Genomic DNA, 20276 nt, shown 5'->3' with positions numbered 1-20276 from the left:
ACTTTAATCAAGTTCAAAATCACAGCTCTAAGTCGTGGTGTGGAAGCCAATGAAGAGTTCCATGTGTCGCATTGAACGCATGGAGAGGCCATTCGAAGGAAATGTAGTCCATCCCCTCCCCCATTCCTTCATCACCCCTAATCGCCACTACTAATCAAGGTAACCTTCTCGGTGCACTGCGCTTAACCCAAAGGACGGCTCTTTCAACATAGCAGATGCCTGGAAACAACAGTGACAACATCAATTCCTGCCACCGTACCATCACATAGAGAATACCTGTTTGTTGTCGATTTGATTCTCTCTACCTAGTCGACAGTGGAGGACATTACAAAGAGTGAGGAATAAACAAGTATATGTACGGGTATACTTTATTTCCACACCTTGACATAAAATATAATATTGACAAAATCATTTTTAAAATTAAAATTAGAATAGGATGGTCATTCTCTTCATTTCTCCCTCAATCGCGCTTTAACTATTGCGACCAATTGAGATGAAATTTGGTATGGATACTCAGTTCAAATACAAGTATATTCTAATTTTTCAATAGTTAACCTTTACCAAATGGTGGCAATTAAATTGTTGGTATTTGCTGAGTTTGTAGATGTTTCATGAGCTAAGAAACCAAAATAATGGACAAATGATGCCCAACGCATTGGTTTAAAATTCAGTCTTATACACTATTTATTTGCAACTCTAATGGTTTTCCACGAAATTCTACTTTTTCACGTTTTCCAGAGCACTTGCCGGTCGAGCTTAGTTCGGTGGAGTATTTTACCTTTTCTTGGAAGGTCATGCTAATTCACTAGTGTGCCAAGTTTGCTGCTTAAAAGAGTACAAAGTGAAGACAGTGACATCGCGAACTATTGACCGATCAACGACAGATACATTCTGCAATTTTTTGGTATGAAAGCCAAAGGGAAGCATTTATACACTTGAAAATACATATCTCCTACAGCGTACTTCCACTGCATTGCTCTACAGAGAAGTCTTGCGGTGTCTCAAAGAAAAAGAATGAACGAAAGAAAGAGAGGAAGACAGGAGGCCCCATCCCTAATTCAACGGACTCACAACCCTACAGTCCTGCTTCTTTTTGTTTTTTACCACCTTCCCTTATGATCAACTCTTCCTCAACATTACAAAATATCGATACCAGAGAGAGGTTGTTACGTTTTACGTTGCTCTTTCCACCCTGTCAAAGGTTAGGAATGAAAACTTTGAGTACGTGTCTCAATGTCACTCAAGCCACCAGCGTCTTGGGAAACGTTTGGCAATCCAACTGACGAGCCATCTGACGCACCGGAGCAAAACCCTGTTAATTTCACGATTGAAAAGATCTAAGGAACTCAAAATAATACTTTCGAGGAACAGTTTTATTTAGTAGAATAAATAATCATGGTAGAAATATGGAGGCTATACACTATGGAAGACGTCATTAAGAAAAATGTGTTCCCTTCAGGCACAGGTATGAGTATTATAAGGATGTTTCGCAAGTCCTTCGTGTGGAGCATGACACTGTATGAAGTGATACATGGCCAATAATTTGCACAAAAGAGGAGGAGACTAGAAAGTATTTCAAAAGTGTTGTTACAAAGAAAACTGAAAGTGAGGTAGTTAAAACGGATCACAAATAATTATCCGGTGAGAGGCAAAATTTGGCGAAAAAGGAGAGAAATATACACAGAACATATCATGAGGTACCTTTGCCTCTTTCGTTTGCTTTTGGAGTGAACTGTAGGGATAAGAGTAGTAGCAGGAAGGAATACGGATAAACTGTAGTAGATATAGCATGCAGCTGATTTGTAGAAATGGAGTGGTTAGCCTAGGATAAGGTGGCATGGTGATCTGAATCAAACTAATCTGTCGACTCTTCTTTTCTTCGTCCTTTTCTACAGACTTTTCCACACATGTGCGGTCGCGGGTGCGAACTGCGTGGCACAAGGAGATTCGGCCCTGTTTTGCGGCCGGATGTCCTTCCTGACGCAAACTATATGGATGTTATCACTATTGGGTGTTTATGTGGTGGTTTGTGATGATGATGACGCTTGTTGTATAAAGGGGCCTAACATATAAGGTCATCGGCCCCGTGGTGGTTTGTAGTGTGGTGTGTTGTCTGAACACGCAGAGGAGACATACGCAAATACCCGGTCCTCCGACCCAGCCGAGAATCGAACCCGGCACCCTCTGAAACTAGTCTATCGACTGATGACCCAAAAAGAACGAAATAACAAAGTTTATACAATTTACTAGGAGAAATAGCTGCTTTGAAACTAATACTACTGTATTTTTCGTTGTTGTCGGTGTTTTCTATTGCAGTATCATTACTATTATTTTTTATATTATTAGAAAGGGCCACCCGAATGGGCATTAGGTGCTAAATAAATAATGAAATAGTCCTATGTTCATATTCAGTTCAAGGTATGTTGGCCTTCATCAGATTCACCTGTAAAATAACTAATAATTGGCTAAGCACACTTTTCTTTTTATATACAGATTTATAAACTGTTTACTACTGATATCCATGCATATTATTATTAGTTTCCTTTTTTTACTAGTGGTTTGACGTCGCAGTATCACATCGCATGTTTTCGGCGACGCAAGGTTTGGAAAGAGCTGGGATTTGGGAAAGTAGCGCCGTGGCCTTAATGAAGGTACAGCTCCAACATTTGTCTGGTATGAAAATGAAAAACCATATTCAGGGCTGCCGACGGTGGAATTAGAACCCACCATTTTCTGAATGCAAGCTCACAGTTACGCGACTCTAACTTCATGGCCAAGTTGCTCGCTTTCCTGTTAATAATAATAATAATAGCAATAATAATAATATATTTAACTTTCACTCTAGCAGCCAAAGATCTCAACAGACACCAAGAATATGGTAATATTGTCCCACGTGAGCTCATTATCACATTGGAATACAACGACATGGAGTTTACGAAAATGAACCTTAGCCAGGATCGAACCTGTGTTATTGGAAACAGAAGGCCAACGGCAAAATCATCGTCGGTGGTTGAAGACCAGGGCTCGGACCAAACGAATGACAATAAGGGCGGTAGTGCGGTACTACATAGAATATATTGAAGGGTAAATAGCGAGCAATACTCAAGTAGAAGTGCGCTGTGTATTGCGTCAATTGTCTCACTGTACGACCTTACTGTTCCTTGTGTCACTCGCGCGTGTGAGCTTTGTTCTGTGTGCGACATGTGCGAGCAGCTTCACCGAGCTCACTCACATACAACATACTTCACGGAGTACTATTCAAACATGAACCATTGTTTATTTACGTTATGGCATTGCATGCCGATTGTGAAGGTGTTAACGGAGGGAGTTCACAAGAAAGATGATGAGATCAGAGCGAGAAATCAAATCAGGCAAGCTAGTATTCATAATTTCATTCTTTATGCAAATTATGATGTCTGCCGAGGTAAACTGTAGCTTTACGTGGAATACAAATCGCATAATCTACTTCGAAAATTATTACATATCTTGATTAGGACTCTAATCAATGCTATAGACGGCCATACTAAATTTGTTGATAACGTTCTCTTCTTCTTCTTCTTGTTGTTTCCCATAGGCTGACTAATGACCACGATATTCAACTGTTGCGTTTGGGGTAAGTTTTGATGATTGAAAAGTAATTGTTTACCCTCTGGCTGCGCTTTTCTTTCCTCTCCTTTGTCTAGAGGGTACCTGTCTTCCTTCCTGGTGATTTGTCCTGGAACATCATTTGTTTAAGCATTCTTCTGAGAGAATTTCGGTCCTTTAAGTCTATTTCTGTTCCTCCCCATTCCTCCAGATCTTTGTTTACTTCCAAAAATAATGGCGACTTGGTCGTCCTCTTTTGCCAGTAAAGGAGAAACTCGTTGGTCAGCCTGTCCATAAAATGCTAGGCATCTCTTCCTGGCCACGTCCGTTATTTTTTCACAGTATTTGTAGAGCTCTTGGTAGGATAGCCTTTTGTATTCGTTACCTTCCTTGACTGGTGCTAATATCTTCCTCAATATTTATCTCGTCTGGAATTCGAGCTTGTCCGTGAGTCCCTTCCTGTTGAATATTAGACATTCTGAAGCATATAGGGCTTCAGCGTGGATGCCTGTCTGGTAGTGTTTCGTTTTAGTGTTACTGGAGAGACATCTTTTATTTTAGGTGTCCTTAGTCAGACGGTATGCCAGTTCTAGCTTGTTAACTCGAGTTGATAATGCTACTTGTTTGGATAGATTGGATTCCAACCATTCATATTATAAATTTTCCAGCGTTTCGTCCTCGTGGGCTAGGTTGGGCTCATCAGTTGGCAACCAGGAATGAGTTAACTGGAAAATTTATAATGTCCAATAACGGACCATTTATATTGGTATTATAAATTTACTCATTCGAGACAAATATTTCAGATTCCCTATGGGAATCTTCCAGCCATTCTCCCAGGTACTTAAACTTGTTGGCTTTCGTGATCGTTCCTTACTCCAGATGCAGAGTACAAGGACATTCACTTATGTTCGTGCTGTACTGAGTTTTCTCAAGTGAAATGTGTAGCTTCTCTGAGAACAATTTGTTTCTCTGAAGTTTCCATTGAATTATATAGAAGTGCCAGGTCATCAGCGAATGTCCAATATTCAGTCCATTGTGCTTGTGTCCCAAAAGAGAAACCACATGGAATACCCTATCTGGCTATCTCCTTTCGCCACTCTATTATTACCTTTTCCAGTTCAAAGTTAAACAGGAGAGGGGAAAGGCCGTCTACGCCTGTCTTGATTTCGAAACTTCCTTAGTGCGTTCCTCTAAACTTCACTCTTGACGTGGTGTCATGTTAAGTCTGATGGATAAGGCTATGAGTCTTCTGGTCTAGTCGTAGTCCCTGCAGGATTTTCATGAGAGCAGGTCTGTCAACTGAGTCATACGCCTTCTTAAATTCGACAAAGACGATGATATATTTCTTACCAGCCATTTTTACCTAAAGTAGCTCTGAATTTAGTTTGAGTATCGGTATCTGTTCAGTACAAGAATGCACTTTTCTGAATCTCCCTTGGTAATCTTCTACTTGGGTATCTAGTTAAGTTCAGCTCTGTTTAATAATGCCTTGGAGAACATCTTGTATGTGACAGCTACCAATGAGATTCCTCAATAATTGTTCATGTCGGGCAAGTCTCCTTTCATTTGCAAGGGATGAATCATTGTTTCAGTCTCCTAAATGTTTTGGAGGACCTTCAAATTGTTGACAGTCCTATCTTTTGCAGTGCTAAACTATGAGTGAGTTACTTTTATGAACGTTAACGTGATTTGGTACATCCCATGTCAACAGTCACAATATGAAGAATGCAGTGTTTATAATCCTTATGTGCAAACTTTTTGTCCTCTAAACCCGATATAACGCAACGTAACTTATAATTTGTGCAAGTACAAAAAGAGCTATAATTTTTTTACGTTCAGTTTAAACTAATGAATTTGTAAGCATGATATAATTTTGGTTTATGCTGCATGAAAGAGACAAACTGCCGGTGAACTTCAGTTTTCGCGAAGGTTTTTCTCTGCTTCCTCTGCTGTGAATTACGACCAACTACAACGGCTCTACTTCTACCTGCACGTAAAAGAACTCAGTAAAACTACCGATATGAGTCTGGCACATTTGAAGCACCTACGACTGCCAATGGACTCAGCCGGGATCCAAACCTCTAAATTGAGCTCAGAAGATTAGCGCTCTGCCGGCTGAGGTACTCATCTCGGTAATAAATATTAGCAATGGTGAACTTTCCAAAATGTATTCAATAATGATTCCACCTTCCCTCATGCTGCAAAGCAAAATAGCGAGTATTTGCCTGTAAGTCCTTGAATGACGATGCTGAAATTGAACGACACATGCTGTGAACCAACGCCCATGAAACAATTTTGAATGTACCAGTGTACGAGCTGCAACATGGAACTGAACTATCTTGAAACAAACCCATCTTGCTCCATGGATAGTGACCAATGACCTCGTTTTTCATTTTTTTCTTCGTTGCTTTGTGTTATATCACTTGAGCGCTATGTGTTTTCTAGATGATGTTCGAGCCCGTTGACTGGGATTTTCTCTAAGACCATATGCCCTATGGGTTTCCACGTTCCACTGACAAAGAAATCACAGGAATGTGTCCTGCCCACTGTACAACCAGTATTGGTACTACACATAGCGTGTAATTGAATGGGTATGACTTAGTGTCAATAATTATTTGCAATGAGAAACAGGGGGAGGGGCAGTAATATAACAGTTCAATAGCAATTCGTACACAAATGCTCTTCGGACGTATTCCTCACAAGAAAGTCACGTTTATAACCGATACTGCACTGCTCCCACCATCTTGGCACACTTTCTGAATTTTCAGGCCTTTGTCCACTACCAATTTACTGCAACTTGATTAAATGTGCCTTTTCAAGATAATTTACCTGAAGGATTGTTCATATTCCTATGATCAACTATTGAAAAATTATTTTGAAAAGGGACTCACTGACGATTGCATATTTGATGTCTGCGAGCTCCCAGCACTTATTAGGTGAGTATATTGGCAGAAAGCACTCGGTGTAGAATAGAGCCTACTTCCTAATTTACATATTTTCTGCAACGACGGTTATTAGGCCTATAATACTCTTCAGCTGTTGGAAATGCCACGAGCACCCGCATATCTACCTTGTGTTATGGAATTTCCAATCGATCTGATCATTTTAAAAAGAGATCAGTTCACCTACATTGCATGACCATGAGGAGTTTGAATTGTAAGCTTACACAGGGTGAGGCTTAATATGCTACGAAAACACATGTCAGACATTTATTCATCTTTAATAGTGAACGATGTGATACTGACATCATCAAGGGAGAGACGTCAGAAGTAAAGATAATACGGAGCGAGTCCTTGATTATGACTTGATTATCTGGATCTTAAAGCTCTTTCGATTTCAAACTCTCAGTTGATGGATGTATGAAAACTGTCAGCCATATTTAGTCCACTATGCACACATTTTTTAAAAAAATTTGGAAGGCACATCAATAAAGATATCAACATGAAAGTTTGTACACTTATAGAGCAATATTTATTATCACTGCATGTAATTTATGTCACTAAACCAGAAGTGTTCAATTTCAAATCAGTAAGAAATGCGGAAACAAAGTTACAAGTTTCAGATTTTGAAAATGTTTAAGTAATTGTGAGAAATGGTGTTCAATGCACTAATTTGTGATTTATGTTAGTAGAAAGGACATATTATTGTTTACTAGAGTGGAAACTATCAAAATTATCTGTGTATTAGATGCAAGAATAGATTAAAATGTGTCAAGTAATATATCACTGAAAAAAGTCGACCATTCTGTATAAAATACATATTACTGGAGGTACTGGATTACTATCATCGTCATCTACACTTTTTGATTAGGACAAAGAAACATCATAACTTCAATAATTGTCAAGATATTTAGTGATATCGTCAACTAAATGAACGCTCTTCGCCATGTCGCACGCGATAAATAACTAGGTATAACCTAAATGAACTATATACGACTAGATTATATCTAACAATTCGCTTACAATATGCACCTAATTGCCTAAGAAAACTACTTAATTAATTCAATAGCAAGTAAACTAAATATAATGCATATGATACTGCTTAATTTCACTATATAATCGGTATCATCAACAAAAACAGAGAGAAATGCTCGCATGTTTGCCGCTAACCACGACGTAAACAAGACACCAGAATTCCAATGAGCACATGTTCCCACGGAGTATAACGTATAGACATGTGTGTAACTGTGTTCTTCTTCATTCATCATTAGTCGTTGTGCTCATTACTGAGGGTCGTGACCTCATAACTCCATCATTTCCGTGTTGCAACCTTGACAAGATGTCTCCATCCCGAGCGGTTTTCACATTTCTTTCATATGATCTGAAGTGGTAGCCCAGTGATCTTCTTCGCCTGATCTATCCATCTGCTTGCTATTCTTCCTCGTGGTCTATTGCCTTCAATTTTGCCTTGTAAGCTTACCTTTTCCCGCCTCTGTGGTGTAGTGGTTAGCGTGATTAGCTGCCACCCCCCGGAGGCCCGGGTTCGATTCCCGGCTCTGCCACGAAATTTGAAAAGTGGTACGAGGGCTGGAACGGGGTCAACTCAGCCTAGGGAGGTCAACTGAGTAGAGGTGGGTTCGATTCCCACCTCAGCCATCCTGGAAGTGGTTTTCCGTGGTTTCCCACTTCTCCTCCAGGCGAATGCCGGGATGGTACCTAACTTAAGGCCACGGCCGCTTCCTTCCCTCTTCCTTGCCTATCCCCTCCAATCTTCCCATCCCTCCACAAGGCCCCTGTTCAGCATAGCAGGTGAGGCCGCCTGGGCGAGTTACTGGTCATACTCCCCAGTTGTATCCCCCGACCAAGTGTCTGAAGCTCTAGCACACTGCCCTTGAGGCGGTAGAGGTGGGATCCCTCGCTAAGTCCGAGGGAAAAACCGAACCTGGAGGGTAAACAGATGATGATGATGATGATGAAACTTACCTTTTCCAAGTTCTCTCCGTTTCATCTTAAAATGTGGCCAAGGACCCGGAGGTAACGCTCACTCACACGGGAAGATAGGCGTTTCTTGATGCAGAGTTCATCCAGAATGGAAACTTTAGTTCTTATTTCTGTCCAGGGGACACGTAGCATTCTCCGCTTCTTCTTCTTATTCCTGAAAAATGCTGCCATCTGGCATGTAAATAACAAAATAACAATAACAAAGGCCGGTAACGATGGATCGTTACCATGTAAGTTTTCGCACGAACCGTGCTTACCAATAGATCGTTACCTTGAAAGTATAAGGCTTAAATATTATCATAATTATTTCTATTACAAATTTCTCCGATATGTTATGCAGAATCTCGGAGATGTTGACGATTATGTCCATTATAACTTTATGTAGTATATTATGCTGGATTTTAAAGATGTTGAGGGTATTCCACGCATATTTCGTCACAATATGTCTACTTTGTAAATCAGTGACGGACTATTTATTACGACATAAATATACTTATCACTCAATATTGCATATTCTTCTTCTCATTATCAGGTTCCGTGGCTTGGATTATATCAGTTTAAAGGTGGGTCGTTGGATCAAGTATCACAGCTTAACGTGTCCGATTTCCTCATACATAGGGTACTTTCTCATACAATCCCCACTTGACATTTCAAAGAGAAAATGCCCGAGTTTTCAGAGTTTTATCATAGTTTTGGTTTGGAAGTAGTTATTCTTTACCACAGAAGCCAAAGTCAAGCACGTGTTCAGGGGTTTCGTCCTTGTCGTAGTCGCTGTGACGGCAGGGTTTCGTGTTCTTGTCCATTTCTACTGCGTAGTGCCCCTGAAACTTCTAGTGTACTGCATCCAGAATCCTGCATATTATCCCATTAACACGAAACCCTCGTTCATCTGCAATATTACTCAAGTATTGCATTATAGAACAGTTGAGGTTGATCTGTGTGAGACCCATTGTGCGGTTTCCTGTGGAGCGTGATCGGGTTCCCGTCTTACTACTACACATTGCGGGTTGCCGTCCAACCGGGCGTATGGATACTAACTTCTTGGCATTTGTAGTAGGTACCGATATTGTTTGTACACTTTACGCTGTAGCGAGACCGTGTTGACGATGAATGAAAAAGGGAAACACATTGACAATTCGGGAAAGCATTAATGAGTGGAGAACTTGATTTTCACATTGATTTGGAAGGCTTTTAAATGAACCACGATGTGCAGTTTACTGGAGAGGAACGATGATCCAAGTGTAGTGACAACAAAGAGAAATACATATTGTTTATACCATTGTGATGGAAGGGGACACTGTTTTGATTGATCTTGTGCTCAATGGACATGCACGGTCGGCCGTGAGCCAAACTAATGAGGGAAATTAAAATTTAATTATAATGCTGTGACTTCCATTGCGAGCTTATAATTAAATCACTGACCTGTAATGTTTAGGATACAGAGCGACAAACCTAATTATAGTACATTTTCCGTCCTTTTCTCCATATAGCATAACGTAGATATGAGGAAACAGCTACGCTCCCAGTTACACACTGATATCCATTCATACCGATTGAGTCACGTTGCTGTCGACGTGCACTCGGGTGATAGTGGGTTCGAAACCCACTGTCGGCAGACCTGAGATGGTTTTCAGTAGTTTCCCGTTTTCACGCGAGGCGAATGCTAGCTACGGTTGTACCTTAATTACGGCAACATTCGCTTCCTTCCCGCCCTTTCCTATCCCAGTGTCGCCATAAGATCTATATGTGTCGGTGCGACGTAAAGCAAATTATAAGCCATAAGCTCACCGGACAAAAAAGTAGTCACTCCTGGAGAAATCATTACACGCAGCAATTAATACCATATAACTTCACCTCTGGACTCGATAACCGCTCGGATTCGGTTAGGAAGTGAGTCCACAAGGTTGTGTAGGTACGTCGCATCCAGGTTAAGCCACTCGCTGAGGATTTGAACGCTCAATTCCACCAAATTTCGGGGAAGCTACTGTCGGCGTTTTACCCGCTGTCCCAACACGACCCACAGATTTTCAATGGGGATCAAGGCAGGTGATTTGAAGGCCAAATCGAGATGTAATAGGGTGGGCGAGTGTTCATAAAACCAGTCCCAGCATTTCCCCGGTGTAAACATGGGAAACCACGAAAAGCCATTTTCAGTTTTCTTGAAAACTATCAATGTGATTGGCATAAACTAATTTTTTCTTAAAGACAACACTAAATTACTCAGGATAGACATCTATGAACTTGTGGAAAAATAAGTTACCCTTTTATAGGTAGGCTATTTTATTTTAATATTTTTTTTAAAATTAAGAATTTCACATTATCTTTTAGATGCCCTGAGCATATTTTTCAAAGGAATTCAACAGAATCCAAACCAGACCCCATGGCACTACAGTCCTGGAAGGGCCTTGGCCTACCAAGCGACCGCTGCTCAGCCTGAAGGCCTGCAGATTGCGAGGTGTCGTGTGGTCAGCACGACGAGTCCTCTCGGTCGTTATTCTTGGTTTTCGAGACCGGGGCCGCTATCTCACTGTCAGATAGCTCCTCAATTCTAATCACGTAGGCTGAGTGGACCTTGAACCAGCCCTCAGGTCCAGGTAAAAATCCCTGACCTGGCCGGGAATCGAACCCGTGGCCTCCGGGTAAGAGGCAGGCACGCTACCCGTACACTACGGGGCCGGCAATTCAACAGAATAAGAAACGTTATTTCAACAAAAGCCTTGAAGTCTGTATACTTTGTCTTAGTTCAATCGCAACTGCAAGATGGAATTAACAGTTGGGGTGGAATACTTGATTCACACTTGGCTCAGGTAAATACATGCCAGAGCTACATACTGGAAGTCATGTACAAAAAGCCACTGAAGTTTCCAACATATGAACTGTTCCAGAAAAGCATGGTACTTAACATACGGCAGCTATCTGTGCAGTCAGTGACCCTATACATGCATAAACATTTAAAGCTCTTCTGCAAAGAACACAAGTCAAAAATTTGCACTAGGCTGCAAGACAGAACTGTGCCGGCCCCGCTGTATAGGATCAGTGATAGAGCGTTGGCATCGGATCCCAAGACAGTGAGTTCGAATCCTGCATAGGTAGTCGAGTCGTTGATACGGCATAACAAGATCCAAGCGGAACTCAATGTTGTACGATTTTGGCATGTAAAAGATCTTCGATGACATATTTTGTGCTTACCCGAGAAAACTAATATAATATCAGCCACGTATGGTTAAACAGGAATCTGTTTCCTGCCATCTCGCCAAGTAAAGCTTAACGTCCAAACTGACATGCAGACAGCCTCAATTGTGCCAAATAAAAATGCGTGCACGCGATATCCGACGTCATAACATTCTTCTTCTCTTCTTACTATTATTATTATTATTATTATTATTATTATTATTATTATTATTATTATTACCGGATTAGATACCTGTTGAACTTACAGCGTTCCAGCTCTCTGCCCAGGATTAAAATCCTCAGACGGGACGAGAATTGTACTCAGGGCTTTCAGATAAGAGGCGGATATGTTATTCCTAAACCACGGAACAGATAATATTTGATAACAGATTTCAGAAAGAGAGAAAGAAACAATAAATCATTTTAAAATTAACTTCAATTATTTCCATCATTATCATAAATGAGCCTTAAGTAAGATTTTCCTGATAATAGCAATCACTATCACCATATTTACCGATGTGGGTGGGGTATAGAGTACATTCATGGTACATCCGCCTTGTTGTAAACATAAAAGTGGTGAGCGCTGAAGATCTCTCAATTTGGAGCATGAAGTAAAGACCATAGGACCTCTAGCTGAGTCTGCCATTATGCCAGTCACTTAACTTTTACCTGTCATGCCTGACATCTTTTGGTCAATCTGTATCCTCTTTCAAACGTCATTATTAGACTTACAAGGTCCAGGAAAAATTCCCTTTCCACACACTTCGTAGGCCTTCTCTTCCTTTTGCAGTACATTCCTTTCTGATGGACAAGATAGCCTCATTTTTCTCCTGATTACAATTTGTACTTCCACTTAAAACAATAGTCACCATCACTGTAATTTGTGTTACCTACCGACGTCTGTGGTTTCGCAACAGAAGGTTAGCAACATATGCTCAAAGTTTACACATTCATCTCGGTGAACCGAGATATTCCTGCGAGCATAGATTCAGAGAATTGCAATTTATAGCCACTAGTACGGGAATCAAACCTAACCACACTACTCTGATGTTCGTTGCAAAACATATCATTACTAAGAGAATCCGTCACTGTACGTGTGTTACACAGAGCTCTATCAGTACCGAGATACCATTAACTGTACCCCTGGGGTCAAACTGAATGGTCAGGGTTCCAATCCAAACAGTGGCGCTTTGATCTGTGGGAGAATGGTGGAGTCCACACCAACAGCGGCAGTCTGGATGGGAACGGTTCAAAGAGAAAATGCGTGGAATTTGTGGCGCGCTTTGAATATTGCTAGAGGTTGGGAGGCGTGGGGGAGGAGAGGGAAACTTCATATGCATGGGATGTATTGATTTCGGTGGCAATAAAAAACATGCGAGCATCAATACAAATCAATAACTCCCCCATGGAGATACTGAAAAGGGATACAAACTAATAAATGTAAGTAAATGACTATTGGAAACTCTGTAGAAATAAAGAGAAAATTACGACGACGAGATATAATTTCAAAATTGTTATAAAGTTACAATGATCTCGCATATTCTTAGCAATGTTGCATCCGAAATTCTGTGGCTTGGTTCTAAAAGGGCCAATGTCATTTTTGATCGAAATTGAAATATTAACTGATACAAACGCATTTTATTCTGGCTTGCAACATGTTAAAATGGCCAATGACTCTGTTAAGTACTAAACGAACAGTTAACGTTTAATTAAATAAGCCCTTGCCAATAATGTTAGATTACCAATAAAGACTAGAGACCTGGCAATTTTTAAAAATAGAATAGAAAAGATTAGCGTTTAATAAGGTGACTTCCACAAAGAAAGTATGAAGTTATTTAAAGTTAGTTGTTGAAAAAAATAATTGGAAAACTATAAGCAAAACTTCAAATGCTCATAGCTCAAAAACATGCTTTTTGACATTGGCCCTTTTAGAACCAACCCACAGAATTATTATTATTAATATTACATCTAGAAAATCTCTGGTGACACATTCGTGTTTAGCAGGCGAAATTAATTAAATATTAGCATTAAATCACCCAGCACAGTTCCGATTTACCTACCCATCTGGTAGAGTAAAATGAAAGTTGATATTGACGCGGAGGCAGTGTAAATTGCACCAAATTAAAACTCCTGCACACAGTAGCTGAGATTGTCGAGGTAATTAAGAGGAAGTACAACTGGGTAACCATTCTCTCGGTAGCTGAGACCATACGATTATTATTATTGTTATTATTATTATTATTATTATTATTATTATTATTATTATTATTATTGTTGTTGTTGTTGTTGTCCGGGTCCATGGCTAGATGGTTAGTGTGCTGACCTTAGGCCCAGGAAGTTCGGGGTCCGATTCCCGGCCGGGTAGGGAATTTTAACCTTCATTGGTCAATTTCAATGGCTCGGGGACCAGCATTGTGCCCCGTCTTCAGCATTAGAATACATCAGAGGACGAGTCCCATCCTCAGAGACGCGAAGGACACCTATTCGGCGTCAACTCATATGCATGGGATGTCTTGATTTCGGTGGCATTAAAAAAACATGTAAGGATCAATACAAATCAATAACTCGTTCATGAAGATACTGAAAATGGATACAAATTAATAAATGTAGGTAAATGACTTTTGGAACCTCTGTAGAAATAAAGGGAAAATTACGGCAACGAGATATAATTTCAAAATTGTTATAAAGTTACATTGATCTCGTATATTCTTAGAAATGTTGCATCCCAAATTCTTATTAATACTAATAATATTATTATTACATCTCGGTGACACATTAGTGTTTATCAGGCGAAATTAATTAAATCTTAGCAATAGATCACCCAACACAGTTCCGATTTACTTACCCAACTGGTAGAGTAAAATGAAAGTTGATATTGACGCGGAGGCAGTGTAAATTGCACCAAATTAAAATGCCTGCACACGGTAGCTGAGATTGTCGTGGTAATTAAGAGGAAGTACAACTGGGCAACCATTCTGTCGGTAGCTGAGACCACACGATTATTATTGCACTTAAGAAAATTGAAATTGCAACACCATGAAGGCATTGGTCATTTGAGTTGATTTTCAAGATATTGAACGATACCATGTAGGTATGTAGGATCAAAGTTTCAGGCCCATTGGATTGTTGCTGCAGGTCTCCCCACGTGATTGGTCGCGGAGGAATCAACTCCAGTATACGGACTCTGGTGCAGCGTAGTTGACTTGCAGTCTGTGCAGTGAAGTGTTCCCCGTCAAACATGCCTCGACGACAGAGAAGAGCACGCTATCAACAACTGTCGCCGTTTGAGAGGGCTCGGATAATTGGGCTGTGTGAGGCTGGATTATCGCTAAGGACTGTCGCTGCACGTGTTGGCCGACAGGCATCTTCGCTACAACGTGTATGGCAGCAGTGGTCAAATGAAGGTACCCACACTCGTAGACCTGGCACAGGCCCAGCGCGACAGACAACTGTGAGAGAGGATCGCCGCATCATTCGGATGGCCCGGATGGAACCCCATTCAACAGCAGCGCAAATTCGAGCAGCTGTGGCACCCCACGTTACACAACAAACAGTTGGTAATCGCTTGCGTGCAGCTGGCTTACGAGCCCGTGTCCCTGCAGAATGTGTTCCATTGACCCCACAACAGCGACGTGTAAGGCTGGCCTGGTGTCGAGAAAGATCGACGTGGGTCGAAGAATGGCATAGGATCGTCTTTAGTGATGAATCGCGCTTCTGTCTTGTCCGCAGTGATCACCGGAGTCGTGTGCGCCGACGTACCGGGGAGAGGGGCCGCCCAGATCTTATTGTCGAGAAGCACACAGGGCCAACACTAAACTTTATGGTCTGGGGAGCTATTGGCTTTAATGTGAAATCACAATCAGTGCTTGTTGAGGGCACTATGACTGCTCGACAGTACGTTGATAGGGTACTCAATCCAGTGGTTGTCCCTATAATGGCGAACATTGCTAATGGGATGTTTCAGCAGGCCAATGCCCGGGTTCACACTGCACGCATCTCGAGAGAAGCTCTCCACGACATCACAACCTTAGAGTGGCCCGCCAGATCCCCGGACCTCAGTCCTATTGAGCATGTGTGGGACATGATGGGTCGACAACTGGCCAACCGTCCTCAGCCACTCACAACTCTGGAACAACTGACCCGTTCAGTGCAGAAAGCATGGGTCACAATTCCTCAGGAAGCGATCCAGGGCCTTATTGACTCCATGCCTCGACGAATTCATCAATGTATTGCAGCTCGTGGTGGGCACATCCTGTATTGATTGTTGTCCGAACTTGAGGTCAGAGGGACCTGAAAGTGTAATTATCGAAGCACAACTAAACACTCTTCCTGCATGTTCAGTAGCAGCAATGTAACACCACTCCTTCTGGGTGTTGCAATTTCCATTTTCTTCAGTGTATTATTATTATTATTATTATTATTATTATTATTATTATTATTATTATTATTATTATTATTATTATATTGTTGTTGTCCAGCTCCATGGCTAGATGGTTTGTGCTGGTCTTTGGTCCAGGAAGTTCGGAGTTCGATTCCCGGCCGGGTAGGGAATTTTAACCTTCATTGGTCAATTCCAATGGCTCAGGGACCAGCAGTGTGTGCCGTCTTCAGCATTAGAATACATCATAGGAAGGGTCTCATCCTCAGAGACGCGCAGGACACCTATACGGCGTCAACTCGAAAGAGCTGTACGAGGCCTCTATGGAGGCTACACGCCATTGTTATTATTATTCGTTTAATTATTTATTTACTTATTTTCACCTAGCGAAGTGTACACGTGTTTTACCGCGCTACGGCTTTACGGCAAAGCTCTGCATGTGGGAGACGAGTAGTTTCGAACCACACCGTCGGCTGTCCTGACAATGGTTTTCTCTGGTTTCCCATTTTCACTTCCAGGCAAATGCAGGAATAGTTTATACCCGTAGGCCACAACTGATTTCTTGCACCTCTTTACCCGATTTCAATCAGCATCATTCTTTCATCTTCATTAGCACTTCAACTGAAGTTGACACCAGGAAGGGCATCTGGCCGTAAAACATTTCCTCATTCCTTACTCCCGACCCGATATCAGAAAAGCGATTAAGGAGTAGATATAGATTTACTTATTTTCAGGAGAAAATGCCATTAAGCTGCTTTTAACTTGTAGTTGCCCAGCAGGCAAAACAATTCAAACATGTGTAAATAATATATATGTAACAAAAAATCTTTCCAATGTGTCAAACACCCAATTTCAACATAAATTATAGCACTATAACATCCACTAAAATGATATACACACTATTACACAAATAATTACATCTTTCGTTCTACAAGAACATCCTCAGATTCTATCAAACCACTTAAATCATGCGTATATAGGTACAGAATTGTTTACGTTGTCAAGGATAGAGAGTTTGGTGTTAATGTGAACAAAGGCTGTCCTGGGTTTTTTGGCGACGATGGGATAGGAAAGGCCTTAATTAAGTTGCAGCCCCAGCATTTGCCTGGTTTGAAGATGGAAAACCACGGAAAACCATCTTCAGGGCTGCCGACCTTAATGAAGGCCACGGCCGCTTCCTTTCCACTCTTAGCCCTTTCCTGTCCCATCGTTGCCATAAGACCTATCTGTATCAATGCGACGTAAAGCAACTATCAAAAAAAGAAACATCTGCTCGTTAGGTTTTAGAAGCCTCAATTTGAACGTTAAGGTCAATAATAATAATAATAATAATAATAATAATAATAATAATAATAATAATAATAATAATAATAATAATAATAATAATGGCCTGGTGCAGGTCTTCCGAGTTGACGCCGTATAGGCAGACCTGCGCGTCTATGAAGATGGGGCTCTACATGTGATGAATTATAATTATGGAGACGGCAAACACAGCCATCCCCCGAGCCATCATAATTAACCAACGGAAGTTAAATTCCATACCCTGCCGGGAATCGAACCCGGGACCCCCTGGACCAAAGGCCAGCACGCTAACCACTTAGCCATGGAGCCGGGCATAATAATAATAATGATGATGTTATTTGCTTTACGTCCAACCAACTACATTTTCATGGTTTTCGGAGACACCGAGTTGCCAGAATGTAGTCCCGCAGGAGTTCTTTAAAGTGCCAATAAATCTGTGGACACGAGGCTGGCGTATTTGAGCACCTTCAAATACCACCGGACTGAGCCAAGATTGAACCTGCCACGTTGGGGTCACAGGGCCAGCGATCATGACTTGAGTGCAGTAATGGCAGTTTCTTCCAAGAACTTACGTTTTTCCGTTATTAAGTAGACCCAAGGCATGTCGTGAAGGGATAGCATCTCTGTCTCTTACCCGAATATCCAAGGTTCAGTATCAGTAATAATACGTGTTAAATATCCCTTCAAATGTTATAGATGATAAGAGACTCCCATGTGCTGGTATTTTGCCTGAAGTAGGTTTCTTTAATTTACAAAATTTACTGAAAAGGGTATTACATATTGCTAGAGGATCAGAGGCGTGGTGGAGGAGAGGGAAAGTTCATATGAAGTTTAAAGTGATTTTCTATGCTTTATACTGCGTGTCGTACGAGCATTGTCATCAGTGCTTGATTTAGATTTGGATGAATTCTTGTGTTAAATTAGATATTACGTTTCTTTTCTTTTCTTTCATTCGTTACGGTCATCTATGAACCATGTTTACACAATCCACTAGATCTTCTCTCTCTCAAAGTCCCCTTTCTTTGCACTCCTTCCAGATGTTCTTAAGTCTTTGACTTCTCCTTTGTCGCTCTTCAACCGAGATGTTGCGTGACTTGACGAGTTTCTCCGGTGCATCACTCATTCCCGCAATTTTCTTCCTAAAGATTGTTATTTCCTGTATATCTCCCTCCTGGATCCCCACTCCTTCCAAGACCTTCTGAACCTCATTAAGCCATAGAGGTTGTGCCTTCCATTTTTCTTGTAGACTAAGCATCCTGTATGCCAGTCTCTTTGGATTCATCATCTTAATGTGTCCATAGAATAATAGTCTTCTTTTGCTCATAGTAGTTGTTAACGTCTCAACTTTTTCATAAAGGAATATGGGTTGTGAATGTAGTGACATTCTTGAACATAATATTTTCTAACGAATCTCTTTTCCCTTTTTATCAATGACTGGATCCGTCAATCTCGTCATGGTTTCCTCCCCATATAGACATCTTGGATTTATAAGTTCCATGATAGAGTCTGAAAGCCATTTCCATCTTTCCCACTCCTCTATTTATAGCTTTCTTCTCATTTCCATTCGGGGTGAGAATTTCTCTCAGGTACTGGAATTTCTGAACACGGCGGATTTCCCCAAGTTTGATTTTGATTCTGTCTGTGACATCTCTTTTGTCTGAGTCCATGCATGCACTTTTTCCAAAAGATATCCTTCAACCAGATTTTAAATTATTGTTAGAAGCCATTTCATTTTAGGTATAGTACTGTATACTGAAATAATACCACTGAAGTTGGGATGTTATTTGGCATATTGTGTCGAGTGGAATTAAAGTAAGTATTGGGAACATCCGAATCTCCTTCCCCCTGGCTTACTCTCAATTGCTCGGCATCGGCACTAAATGTGGATTCATCCCAATTACACAGACGGATGCCTTTCTTGATGTGAACCCCATGTGTAGCGATGTATTCATAGTGTTCGCTTTGTAGTGTGATATGTTTTATGTAAATGAAGATGTGTATTAAGACGAACACAAATACTCACTTCTTGAGCTAGAGGAATTAACCAGACAATATTAACCCGAGACCATAGCCACTGCGCTGACCACTCAACCAGGGACTCGGACATAAAAAAAAACTCTAATTATTCTGCTAACACTCCCCTCCTGTACCACTTTAAGGGCTGCGACAGACATGGTTGACTATGTTTTTGTGACTTTGGGGTAATTCGGAAGGATGAATAACAGAATGGGATCTACTTATAACTCACAAGCATTTTGAGAAGAACAATGGAGATCGACTGCAGAAATTTGAAGTTCAAAGGGATGACTACTGTTTGCCATATACCTGAGCACAGACATGTAATCTTAATACATGTGTTCAGATCAATGTACAATAACGTTATGCAGTTTAAGGTAGTGCAGATGAAAATAGGTAGAGATAAAATATAACATTAAATATGTCCATTACTATCATATATTTTCTGAGCTGTTGAATAGCATAGATTAATTTTGAAATATAATCATACTGATGCATTTAAAATGGGGTTTGTGCATGCTTTTTGTCATTTAACCTTTTGTTTACTTTCCGTGTGCTTTCCTGCTTCTTGTGTCATATCGCAAGACACCCAATTCATTACATCCAAATGTATGAATGTTGCGCAAATGAAACTGAGACATAAGTACAAGCTCGTTATTCGAAGTATAATAGCATTGTGCACACGTCGGTTGATGGCGCATATGTCAGGAGGACATCTGGTATCGTCGGACAGTATCAGTGTGCTGTATGAACGTGTAGAATCAAAGCAATGAAGCTGTGCAGTTTCCCTTGAAATCCTCCAAAATTTTCCAAAGTCCGTTATTCAGTTTATGGAGTCAGATGGTGTTAGCGGAGCCAACATTTATCAGCGCATGAAGGATGTC

The sequence above is a fragment of the Anabrus simplex genome, chromosome 1 (genome assembly GCF_040414725.1).
Source record: "Anabrus simplex isolate iqAnaSimp1 chromosome 1, ASM4041472v1, whole genome shotgun sequence".
In the NCBI taxonomy this organism is placed as follows: Eukaryota; Metazoa; Arthropoda; class Insecta; order Orthoptera; family Tettigoniidae; genus Anabrus; species Anabrus simplex.
The sequence above is the reverse complement of the archived record's forward strand: the minus strand, read 5'-3'. Positions refer to the sequence as shown.